The sequence below is a fragment of the Leucopleurus acutus genome (assembly GCF_964270905.1).
Source record: "Leucopleurus acutus genome assembly, chromosome: 3".
Classification (NCBI taxonomy): Eukaryota; Metazoa; Chordata; class Mammalia; order Artiodactyla; family Delphinidae; genus Leucopleurus; species Leucopleurus acutus.
Window position 1 is genome coordinate 38149355 of NC_139145.1, and position 14123 is coordinate 38163477.

The following is a 14123-nucleotide window of genomic DNA, read 5'->3' on the forward strand; positions in this document are numbered from 1 at the left end:
AGCCCCATTTATCAGAGTGGTAGTTTGTTGTGATTGTTGTTGTCTCTAATTTTATTGGAGTATAGTTGATTTACAATGTTGTGTTAGTTTCAGGTTACAGCAAAGTAATTCAGTTATACATATACATATATTCATCCTTTTTTAGATTCTTTTCTCATATAGGTTATCACAGAATATTGGGTAAAGTTCCCTGTGCTATACAGTAGGTCCCCGTTGGTCATCTATCTTACATATAGTAGTGTGCATTTGTTTATCCCAAGCTCCTGGTTTATCCATCCCCCCAACAATTCCCCTTTGGTAACCATAAGTTTGTTTTCAATATCTATAAGTTTACTTCTGTTTTGTAAATAAGTTCATTTGTATCTTTTTAACAAAAGACAATTTTATTGCTCTCAACACTTAGGAAATTCCAGGGGTTTTAGGAGCTCTGTGACAGAACAAGAGTATATACTTCTTATTATATATCACAGAGCTATAGTTCAAATCTTCTATTACCTTGATGATTTTCTATCTCTTTGTTCTATCAACTACATTGAAGGGAATGTTGATTTCTCCAATACATACACATGTATTTTGGAATTCTTTTGTTAGGTGCATACAATTTATGATTATTATATTTTCTTGGTGAAATATTCTTTTTTATTACTAGATAATGTCCCTCTTTATCCCTGGTAACTTTCCTTCCTGTAGCCACTCTAACTTTCTTTTGATTAGTATTTGCATGGTATAACTTTTTCCATTTTTTTTTTTTTTACTTTATAGCATTATATTTAAACTGAGTTTGAGATAAACAGCATATATTTGGGTATTTTTTAAACCAATCTGATTATCTTTGTCTTTAAATTAGTCATCTTAGATCATTTACATTTAATGTAATATTAATGTTTGGATTTAGACTACCCTTTTATTATTTTTTTCTATTTGCTTAATCTGTTTTTTGTTTCTTTTTTTCTTGCCTTATTTAGATTTTATGAATAATTAGAATTCCATTTTAATGTATCTATTGAATTTTTCACTATATATTTTTTACATTTATTTTACTGATTGCTGTAGGTTTTTATAACTTGTCACATTTCACATAGAATCAATATTTTACCTCTTCAAGTGAAATGTGGAGCCCTTAAAACCTTTTAATCCCTTTACTCTACCCTTCTTATGTTGTAATTGTCATATGTATTATATCTGGACAAACTGAAAACCCCACCAGCCAATTTTAAATATATGTTTTCACTGTCATGCATACTTTAAAGAATTTAAGAGGAGAAAGATGGCTTATTATATTTACATATATATTTACCATTTCTTTTCTCTTATTTCCTATTTTTCAGATTTTCTTCTGGCATCATTTCCCTTTTGCCTAAAAAGCTGTCTTTAACATTTCCTTGAGAGTAGTGTTGCTAGAGATAACTTATTTTAATTTTCCTTTATCTGAGAATGTGTTTATTTTATCATCATTCCTCAATATGTTTGCTGGATACAGAATTTTTGGTTAGCTTTCAAAATTGTTGTTTGCTTTCAGCACTTAAAAAAACATGTTCAACTGTCTGCTGGCTTCCATAGTTTGTAATAAGAAATCAACAGTCCTTAGAGTTACTGTTTCCCTTACATATCACATGTAATTTTTCTGGCCGTTTTAAAGGTTTTTTTTCTTCATCTTTGATTTTAAGCATTTTTATTAGGATGTGTTTGTAGTTTTCTATGAGAAAACTATCTCGTAGTTTTCTATGAGATTATTGTATTTGCAGCTCATGGAGGTTCTTAAATCTGCAGATATTTTCTATTTCACCAAATTTGGGGAGTTTTTCAGGCATTATTTTTTAATTTCAGGGAGTGACACAAACTTTCCCCTATTCTTATGAGACTACAATGACAAGAACATTAGACTTTGGGTATTATTCCATGGGTCTCTGGGGCTTTGATCATTATTTTTTTCAATTTTTTTTGCCTCCCTTTTGTTCAGATTGGATTGTTTCTCTTAGTTTACATTCAAGTACACTGTTTCCTCTATAATTTTCAATATGTTATTGAGTCCATCCAGTAATTTATTTTTAATTTGATTGTTGTGGTTTTCACTTTTAGAATAACATATTACTCTAATGAAAGTTTCAAGGTTTTCATTGGTTTCAAGACTTCGTACTCCTAATTCACAAAGGTTGGTTATAGTAATTGCTTTAAAATCTTCGTCTGATCATTCCAAGATATGTCTGTGTGTTTCACATTGACGCGTTCCCATTTTCCTTGAATGCTGTTGAGATGTTCATGTCTCTTTGTATGTTGATTAATTTTGTATTATGACCCAGTTATTTGATATATTATTTTCTGAGTCTCTGGGTCACATTAAAATCCTCTAGAGAATACCAACTTCTTTGTTTTAACAAATAATTAGTCTTACTTGGTTTAGGCTTCACTTCCTCTTCTGTCTTATGTGGGGTTTGGTTCTAATGTCAGTTCAGTTTTTAAAGCCTTTGTTTTTCTATTTGGATCAAGCCTGCTTATGTCATATCCAGGGACATGTCTGGAACCTGGATACTGGCCTACACCATAGGGCAGTTCTCACATCATTAGTTTGGAGATCATTTCCATAGATGCACAGCTACAATTTCACGTATAACACTTCTTCCTTATCTTCTTATCAAACTTTCTCTTCTCCATAATTTCCCCACTTCACTGTCTTTCAGAGCCTACCCTTCTTTTTCTCTGGCCAAAAGGCAAGATTTTAAATCCCCACATTGTTTTAAATCTCCTGAAATGTATTTTTCTCCAGGGCAAATAAATGGACCTAGTTGCTGTGACCAATTCCACAGCCTAGGATTGAAGCTTGGGGACTGAGTTTGGTATCCAGGGAAGGCAGAGCTAGGAGAGAAAAATAAAAAAGAATATATCCACCATTCTCTCTGTTCCAGAGATTTCCTCTCCCACTCCTCTGACCAGAAAGAAAGGGTTTTCCATGGCTACACTCTTTATGCAGTTGCCAATTCATCAAGACTGTGAGTCCAAGAAACATGATAGAGGGATAAAAAGAAGATGAGGGAGCTGGCCACTGTGTCAGCTTTTCTTCACATTTTGATTTTCCTTTCCAATCCACCAGCTATTATTTACTTTTTAGAATCCTTGTTTTTATGGGCTAAATTGTTTTATGCACTTTATCCAATGTTTTAAATTGTATTAGATGGAAGAGATAGGATGTTTACTGTATCTTCACCATACCAGAATCCTGTTGTGTTGGCATTTGAAAATATAGTTTAAAAAACAATCTTCTTTTCCTAGAAAGTTTGAGAATTAACTCTAAACTAAGGAGAGAAGCAGAGACAGAGAATGCTTATCTCAGTTACCACATCTATATGAAGATGGGTGGAATTAATTGATCTTAGTTGATCTCAGTGATCTTTTGGTTTTATGTTGTATTTTATATTAATGCTAAATGAGGTTAAGGATCACAGGGTGAGTTGCAAACATAAAATTAAAGTGCCATTACCTGGATTTCAGAGATATCCTTTTACTTCACCGCTGGCATAGCCTTATCTCACCACACAGGTTATTTCTCCAGTATACACACAGTTTCTTCTGTGTTCAATTCTGAAAGAGAAGAGCCAGTTCCAATAAGTTTTCAAGCAGGAATACCTATTTTCCTACCATGGAAACTAGTCAGCTCTTTTTTTTTCCAGTTTATTGGGACTTCCAGATGAGATTGTGTGAGGGTTGCCAGTTACCAACACAGAAAACACCCCCTAATAGTTCCACATTTGAGGGAGCTGCAGGAGGCTGGTGTCAATCTAATATTTTATATCATAGCATATGTGAATTGCTATGTGGCAGATGTGTGCACATATGAGACTCAATTCAGTAGAACATTTCTACAATTTCCTTCAAGGGGTGAAAAATGAATTTAAAAAAGCAAAGAAGCCTAGCAATTGTTAAACCAAGTCTCTAAAAATAGCAACCCAGTTTTTTTCTCCAAATGCTTCCAAATGCTTTAATTGGAAAATCTTACTGAAAATGTTTTAAAGACAGCTTCTCTCCCTTAAAATGTAATATGTATCCTATGCACTTAAGTTAAAAAAAATCCTTAGTTATTAATCTATTTAAGTGAAAATTTTTCACTTATGAAAATTAAGTGACTTACAAAGAGTTTGCAAAAAAGATGATCCAAAAAACTTTGGTCTTGAGCTGGAAGCAACCTTGACATTCTTTTCCAGATCATCATGTTATATATTCTATGTGAGATTCACAGAATGACATGGCTTGATATTCATATTATTAACTTATCGGTATTATCATTTTTAAAAGCAACATTCATGAAGCACTTACCATATGCTGGGAGCTGAGTTAACCTTTATGTACATTTAATTCTCACAATAACTATATGTATTACATACTGTCGTTATTTCCATTTTTAAGAAAAGTGAGTGAAGCTTGGAGAAGTAAAGTAAATTGCCCAAAGATTCATAGATAGAAAGCAGCAAGGCCAGGGTGTACATACAGTCCTGCAGAACTTTAATGTGCATACTCTAAACCACTACAGAATACTTTGAATTAATACAATGACGTTAAAGGCTAATAATATATTTAATTATTGACCTACCAATAAAATGTCTTTGAACTTAAACCAGGTTCTCAGTGCTAAAGGCCTAGAAGGCCTGGTCATTGAGAGAATTTTAAGCAGGTTAATAGTTGATATAATTTGAGTTAGAGACATCCTTCAGTAGCCTTTATATCATAAATACCAGGCAGTTGACAACTGCACCTATGAATAGGTTCCATCTTGGTACCATTGCTGTGTCAAATCCCCAAAACTGTGTGACATTGCACAAGGAAGCTATCCCAAATCACCATAGTTATTTATATGAATACAAATCGGTAGTACCTGGGTGATTGAGATGATACATATTAAGTCCAGAGTTTATCAAAGTGTGAATTACACCTTAGCATTGTGATCAATAAATTCAATTTAGTAGATGGTGCCAACCTTGAAAAATCTAGGGAGAGAGAGAGAGAAAGTAATGAGAGAATAGAAAATATCAACATGCATTGTCAGTTATTGTTTTATAAAATATTTATTTCTATTATAAATACTAGTATTCAGTCAATTCACACTAGCATTTGCTGAACCATTTGTTAACAGTAATGAAATATTTGTCTATAGTTAGTAAAAAGTCAGCAGCTCTGTGGATCCTGGTGCCCTCTGTCCCAGGGACACAGTAACATTTTGGGTCCTCCCATTAGAACTCTTCAGAGTCCAACAGCTAAAGAGATTTCCTGATGCCTTAGGATCTTCTAGCATTACCACCACTGTCTATTTTGATTGATCAGTGACCATGCCAAAATAATTGTTTAATATTTCATATACATATCCCCATTTGTGTATATATATATGTATATTTGGGTACTGAGTTGCAGTTTGAAATGTATATTTTATTAATGATCATAGCAAAAAATTTACCCCCCCCAAATTAGTCAATATAATCTATGTCAGTAATTTTCAATCAGGAACAATTTTACTCTTGAAGGATATTTGGCAGTGTCTGGAAACATTTTTGAAATATCACAAAAGAAGATGGGAGAGTGGAGGAGAGGAGTCTTATTGCCAGCTAGTGGGTAAAGGACCAACAACGCTGCTAAATATCCTATAATGCAATAAACAGCCTCTCAAAGAATTATCTGGCCCCAAATGTAAATAGGGTCGAGGTTGGGAAATTATAGTCTATCTGGTACCATACAGAGATGAGGTCTTCCATTTTCTTGTATATGACATTCTATAATTGTCATTCTAAACCCATTATCATAAGTAGGTTTTAATTTTCTGTGTGTTCTAAATTATCTCGCTTGAGCAAGCTGTTTACTCTGAGATTTGGAGAATTCTGCTGTTCATTTTCATGTAGTTTTTAATTTTATTTTCTGTTGTATCTGGATTGTAAAATGCCTTTTTTCTTGTTTGAGTTTTGATTTGCGGGATGATTCCCACAAAATTATGGTTATTACAATCTGAATAGTTTCAGAGCGATTTTTATCACCTGGATGAGGAATGAAATTTTGTTTTCCTGATGAGAACTATGAATAACGAAGCCAAGGCCACTCCTTGGTCTATTGCTGGGTTTATAGGCTATGGCTGAATGAACATTCACAAATTGGCAGTAGATTATTTCTTATACTATGCAAATTATAATGGTGGGTTTAGGATAACTGTTGCAAAGCTATTTTATTGAGTTGTACAGTCTCCAATTAAACATGTTTTGTAGTATATTTTTTTCAGAATGTGATTGATGTGAGCAGCAAATTTTAAAAAGAAAATTAATTTCTGATATCTCTATTATTTTTAATATTAGTTTGTATTGCTGACATATTTAACTTAAAAAAATAAAAATAATATATGTGTTTCACCCAAATATGAAATATTTCAGACCTAAAACACTACTAAATTTCTAGGTATTTAATACTCTACCAGTTGAAACATTACACTTATTTTGCAAATATAGGCTTATACTATAAAACATGTTCTGAACCTTACTTTTTGGTAAATAAATCTTAGAGTTTGTTCCATATAAGCATGTATTTTTCTTCCTTTCATATTTTGATCATATCATAATTTAACCATACGTTGAGGATAGCAGGAATATACTATAATAGATCATAATTTATCTTAATATATCATGTCTCTTATGGTTATTTGGCACTCTCTCTCTACCTCTGTCTCTCCTATTACAAACAATGATGTCATAAACATCATCTTATTTTTTTTTTGAATTTTATTATTTTATACAGCAGGTTCTTATTAGTTACCTATTTTATATATATTAGTGTATGTATGTCAATCCCAATCTCACAATTCATCCCACTACCATCATCCCCACTGCTCCACTTTCCCCCTTTAGTGTCCATACATTTGTTCTCTACATCTGTGTCTCTATTTGTGCCTTGCAAACTGGTTCATCTGTACCATTTCTCTAGATTCCACATAGATTCATTAATATATGATAGTTGTTTTTCTCATTCTGACTTACTTTGCTCTGTATGACAGCCTCCAGGTCCATCCACGTCTCTACAAATGACCCAGTTTCGTTCCTTTTTATGGCTGAGTAATATTCCATTGTATATATGTACCACATCTTCTTTATCCATTCATCTGTCAATGGGCATTCAGGTTGGTTCCATGATCTGGCTATTATAAATAGTGCTGCAATGAACACTGGGGTGCATGTGACTTTTTGAATTATGGTTTTCTCTAAGTATATGCCCAATAGTGGGACTGTTGGCTCATAGGGTAATTCTATTTTTAATTTTTTAAGGAACCTCCATACTGTTCTCCATAATGACTGTATCAATTTACATTCCCACCAACAGTGCAGGAGGGTTCGCTTTTCTCCACAGCCTCTGCAGCATTTGTTGTTTGTGGATTTTCTGATGATGCCCATTCTAACCGATGTGAGGTGATACCTCACTGTAGTTTTGATTTCTCTAATAATTACTGATATTGAGCAGCTTATCATGTACCTTGTAGCCATCTGTATGTCTTGTTTGAATAAATGTCTATTTAGGTCTTCTGCCCATTTTTGGATTGGGTTGTTTGTTTTTTTAATATTGAGGTGTATGACCTGTTTATATATTTTGGAGATTAATCCTTTGTCCATTGATTCATTTGCAAATATTTTCTCCCATTCTGAGGGTTGTCTTTTTGTCTTGTTTATGGTTTCCTTTGCTGTGCAAAAGCTTTGAAGTTTCATTAGGTCCCATTTGTTTATTTTAGTTTTTATGTCCGTTACTCTAGGAGGTGGATCATAAAATATCGTGCTGTGATTTATGTCAAAGAGTGTTCTTCCTATGTTTTCCTCTAAGAGTTTTGTAGTGTCCAGTCTTACATTTAGGTCTTTAATGCATTTTTTTTTTTTCCTGGTATGTGGGCCTCTCACTGCTGTGGCCTCTCCCGCTGTGGAGCACAGGCTCCGGACACGCAGGCCCAGCAGGCATGGCTCACGGGCCTAGCCGCTCCATGGCATGTGGGATCCTCCTGGACCGGGTCACGAACACGTGTCCCCTGCATCGGCAGGCAGACTCTTAACCACTGCACCACCAGGGAAGCCCTTTAATGCATTTTGAGTTTATTTTTGTGTATGGTGTTAGGGAGTGTTCTAATTTCATTCTTTTAAATGTAGCTGTCAGGTTTTCCCAACACCACTTATTGAAGATACTGTCTTTTCTCCATTGTATATCCTTGCCTCTTTGTCATAGATTAGTTGACCACAGGTGTGTGGCTTTCTATTCTGTTCCACTGATCTATATTTCTGTTTATGTGCCAGTACCATATTGTCTTGATTACTGTAGCTTTGTGGTATAGTCTGAAGTCAGGTAGCCTGATTCCTCCAGCTCCTTTTTTTTCTCCTCAAGATTGCTTTGGCTATTTGGGGTCTTTCGTGTGTCCATACAAATTTTAAGTTTTTTTGTTCTAGCTCTATAAAAAATGCCATTGGTAATTTGATAGGGATTGTATTGAATCTCTAAATTTCTTTGGGTAGTATAGTCATTTTCACAGTATTGATTCTTCCAATCCAAGAACATGGTATATCTCTCCATCTCTTTGTGTCATCTTTGATTTCTTTCATCAGTGTCTTATAGTTTTCAGAGTACAGGTCTTTTGCCTCTTTAGGCACGACTCTTGTCATGTTCCTGATCTTAGAGGAAATGCTTTCAGGTTTTCACCATTGAGAATGGTGTTTGCTGTGAGTTTGTCATATATGGTCAGTATTATGTTGAGGTAGGTTCCCTCTATGCCCACTTTCTGGAGAGTTTTTATCATAAATGGGTGTTGAATTTTGTCAAAAGCTTTTTCTGCATCTATTGAGATGATCATTTGGTTTTTAGTCTTCAGTTTGTTAATATGGTGTATCATGTTGATTGATTTGAGTATATTGAAGAATCCTTGCATCCCTGGGATAAATCCCACTTGGTCATGGTGTATGATTATTTTAATGTGTTGTTGGATTCTGTTTGCTAGTGTTTTGTTGAGGATTTTCACACCTATATTCATGAGTGATATTGGTCTGTAATTTTCTTTTTTTGTAGTATCTTTGTGTGGTTTCAGTATCAGGATGATGGTGGCCTCACAAAATGAGTTTGGGAGTGTTCCTTCCTCTGCAATTTTTTGGAAGAGTTTGAGAAGGATGGGTGTTAGCTCTTCTCTGAATGTTTGATAGAATTCACCTGTGAAGCCATCTAGTCCTGGACTTTTGTTTGTTGGAAGATTTTTAATCACAGTTTCAATTTCATTATTAATGATTGGTATGTTCATATTTTCTTTTTTTTTTAACAACTTTATTGGAGTATAATTGCTTTACAGTGGTGTGTTGATTTCTGCATTACATCGTGTTTTCATTGTCATTTGCTTCTATGTATTTTTAGATTTCCCTTTTGATTTCTTCAGTGATCTCTTTGTTATTTATTAGTGTATTGTTTAGCCTCCATTTGTTTGTATTTTTTACAGACGTTTTCCCATAATTGCTGTCTAGTCTCAAGCACTGTGGTCGGAAATGATACTTGATATGATTTCAATTTTCTTAAATTTACCAAAGCTTGACTTGTGACCCAAGGTATGATTTATCCTGGAGAATGTTCCATGAGCACTTGAGAAGAAAGTGTATTCTCTTGTTTTGGGATGGAATGTCCTATAATATCAATTAAGTCCATCTTGTTTAATGTATCACTTAAAGCTTGTGTTTCCTTATTTATTTTCATTTTGGATGATCTGTCCATTGGTGAAAGTTGGTTGTTAAATTCCCCTACTATGATTGTGTTACGGTCGATTTCCCCCTTTATGGCTGTTAACATTTGCCTTATGTATGGAGGTGCTCCTGTGTTGGGTGCCTATATATTTATAATTGTTGTATCTTCTTTGTGGATTGATCCCTTGATCATTATGTAGTCTCTTTCCTTGTCTCTTGTAACATTCTTTATTTTAAAGTCTGTTTTATCTGATATGAGGATTGGTACTCCAGCTTTCTTTTGATTTCCATTTTCATGGCATATCTTTTTCCATCTCCTCACTTTCAGTCTGTATGTGTCCCTAGGTCTGAAGTTGGTGTCTTGTGACAGCATGTATATGGGTCTTGTTTTTGTATCCATTCAGTGAGCCTGTGACTTTTGGTTGGAACATTTAGTCCATTCACATTTAAGGTAATTTTGATATTTATGTTTCTATTACCATTTTCTTAATTGTTTTGGTTTTGTTTATGTAGGTCCCTTCTTCTCTTGTGTTTCCCACATAGGGAAGTTCCTTTAGCATTTGTTGTAGAGCTGGCTTGGTGGTGCTGAACTCTCTTAGCTTTTGCTTGTCTGTAAAGGTTTTGGTTTCTCCATTGAATCTGAATGAGATCCTTGCTGGGTAGAGTAATCTTGGTTGTAGGTTCTTCCCTTTCATCACTTTAAATATATCGTGCCATTCCCTTCTGGCTTGCAGAGTTTCTGCTGAGAAGTCAACTGTTAACCTTATGGGAGTTCCCTTGTATGTTATTTGTCGTTTTTCCCCTGTTGCTTTTAATAATTTTTCTTTGTCTTTAAGTTTTTTCCATTTGATTAGTATGTGTTTTTGTGTGTTTCTCCTTGGGTTTATCTTGCATGGGACTTTCTGCCCTTCCTTGGACTTGGGTGGTTATTTCCTTTCCCATGTTAGGAAAGTTTTTCACCATAATCTCTTCATATATTTTCTTGGGTCCTTTCTCTGTCTCTTCTCCTTCTGGGACCCCTCTAATGCGAATGTTGGTGCATTTAATGTTGTCCCTGAGGTCTCTTAGGCTGTCTTCATTTCTCTTCATTCTTTTGTCTTTATTCTGTTCCGTGGCAGTGAATTCCACCATTTTATCTTCCAGGTTACTTATCCGTTCTTCTGCCTCAGTTATTCTATTATTATTTCCTTCTAGTTTATTTTTCATTTCTGTTATTGTATTGTTCATCTCTGTTTGTTCTCTAATTCTTCCAGGTTTTTTTCTTTAATCCTTTTACCTCTTTGTTAATCATTTTTTGCATCTTCTCAATCTTTGCCTCTGTTCTTTTTCTGAGGTCCTGGATCATCTTCACTATCATTATTCTGAATTCCTTTTCTGGAAAGTTGCCTATCTCCACTTCATTTAGTTGTTTTTCTGGGGTTTTATCTTGTTCCTTCATCTGGTACATAGTCCTCTGCCTTTTCCTTTTGTCTGTCCTTCTGTGAATGTGGTTTTTGTTCCACAGGCTGCAGGATTGTAGCTCTTCTTGCTTCTGCTTTCTGCCCTCTGGTGGATGAGGCTATCTGAGAGTCTTGTGCAAGCTTCCTGATGGGTAGGACTGGTGGTGGGTATAACTGGTTGTTGCTTTGGTGGGCAGAGCTCATTAAAACTCCAGTCTGATTGTCTGCTGATGTGTGAGGCTGAGTCTGTCTCTGTTGATTGTTTAGCCTGAGGCAACCCAGCACTGGAGGATACAGGCTCTTTGGTGGGGCTAATGGTGGACTCCATGAGGGCTCATGCCAAACAGTACTTCGCAGAACTTCTGCTGCCAGTGTCCTTGTCCCCACAGTGAACCACACCCACCCCCTACCTCTGCGGGAGACCCTCCAGCACTAACAGGTAGGTCTGGTTCTGTCTCCTATGAGGTCACTGCTCCTTCACCCTGGGTCCTGATGCACACACCACTTTGTGTGTGCCCTCCAACAGTGGAGTCTCTGTTTCCTGCAGTCCTGTTGAAGTTGTACAATCAAATCCCACTAGCTTTAAAAGTCTGATTCTCTGGGAATTCCTCTTCCCATTGCCAGACTTCCAGGTTGGGAAGCCTGACATGGGGCTCAGAACCTTATTCCAGTGTGTGGACTTCTATGGTATAGTTGTTCTCCAGTCTGTGAGTTACCACCATCCAGTGGTTATGGGATTTGATTTTATTGCGATTGTGCCCCTCCTACCATCTCATTGCGGCTTCTCCTTTGTCTTTGGATGTGGGGTATCTTTTTTGGTGAATTCAAGTGTCTTCCAGTCGATGATTGTTCAGCAGTTAGTTGTGATTCTAGTGCTCTTACAAGAGGGAGTGAGCGCAAGTCCTTTTACTCCTCCATCTTGAACCAATCTCCCCATTAAACATCATTTTACATTTATACTTTCATATTTGTTCAGGTATTTTTGTAGAATTGGTTTTTAATATGTGGAATGGAATATGTATTTTCAATTTGGTTGAAGTTGTCAAACTGATAAAATCTGATTTTTGACACCTAGTTTATTAAAATGTTAATAATACTGAAGAAGAAACAACTGTGTGAGGTTGAGATAAAGAAAAGGTTGACAATAGATTCCTTTCTTTTTAGGTCTAGGAGACAAATTCAGGCTTAGATAGGATAAATAATAGCAGTCGAAAACATAAAATTTCTCTTTAGATGCTTCTTGTTGTTTTAATCTTTAAAATGTTATGATCCTATCGTTTCTAAGTTTTCTAGTGTGTTTTCATTTCTTTAAATCTTGTTCTAACCTGTATTTTCTTTTTGAATAGGTACTTGAGATTTTTTGTTCACTATTTCATTAACAATTATTAAGTAGAAAAAGGATAATTTACTATAATGATATGCTAAAAGTTAAGATTCATTTATTTGAAGATAATTTATATTTAAATTCAGCTGTCATACCATAACCTGGGCACCACTGTTTTCTAGTTGGCAGCTTGGTCAAATTACATAAATAATATGTAGGAGGGAATAATCTCATGTGTGCCAGAATATTAAGTGATAGCACACAAAATAGTATTTTCTTTTCAAATTTCAGTGGTGCACACAATCTAACAATTTACTTTTGATTTCATCAAATGTTGCTCATTATAATTTTTTTTAAATAAAATTAGTTTTGCAGTTTGGGATGTAGGAGTCATGTTTATTAGAAACTAAACTATGATAACAAGGAAATAAGATTGATGTCTTTTTTTCCCTTCTTATTTGACTCAGATATTTGATAATGTCTTGATAATTATGTTTAGTCCCAATTTGTTAAAAGACTATAAATCTATTGACAAATTTATCAGCCTAAATCAAACATACCAAGCAAGTTGGGGATAAAAGTCAGAGTTGTATTCCTTCTAACCATTAATGAGAGCTACAAATATGTTGAGACACAAGGAAACACAAATTCTCTTTCAAAGCCAAGGGTACTGAAAAATGACTCTCTGATGTTTATCAGAGTGTATTTTATTCATTTTTTTCTTGGTGTCACAGGAGCAGTCTGTTGGTTTTGCAGGATTTGTGAATAACGTTTGGATTGTTTTTTATTGTCCTAAAATTGTTATATTTCTTTTTTAGACATTTTTTTTCTTTTTCTATAGCATTCTAGTTTTACCTCTGTGCTTTAAGGAGTTGGTTGCTGTTCCTTAGCAGCTCTTTAAAATAATCTGTTTATATTTATTGCAGCAGTCCAAAGTTTTTCTTCTTTATCTTCCAGTACTCCCTTTTGTATTGTTTCTTTGTATTGAAATCCCTCAGAGGGCAACAACTTTGTTGCTCTACTTTTTCTACTTTGCACCTACTCTCCAGTCCTTTGCCAATTGGCACTTCACTAATTGTATTTCCACTGAGCATTATGAACTGTTCACATTTCTAAAAGAGAAAAAGGATAAATTAAGATGTATGACTTCTAAAATTAATGTTGTGAACTGGCACCTTGATGATTCTGAAAATAGAAATTAAGTTAAAACCACAAGGAATATAATATAATTTCTTTAGGAGAGTGTGCTTTTCTTTTTTTTAAAAGACTTTATTTTTTGGAGAAGTTTTAGGTTCAAAGCAAAATTGAGTGGAAGATGGACTTCCCTGGTGGTCCAGTGGTTAAGATTCCAGACTTCTACTGCAGGGGGTGTGGGTTCAATCCCTGGTCGGGGAAGTTCCGCATGCTGTGGGGTGCGGCCAAAAAAAAAAAAAATTGAGTGGAAGATGCAGAGATCTCCCACACCCTCTGCCCCCACTCAATCATAACCTCCCCCCATTACCAACATCCCCCACATTTGTTACAATTGGTGAACCTACACTGAAACATCATTGTCATCCAAAGTCCACGGTTTACATTACAGTTCATTCTTGGTGTTGTCCAGTCTATGAATTTGGAAAGATATATAATGACATGCATCCATCATTATAG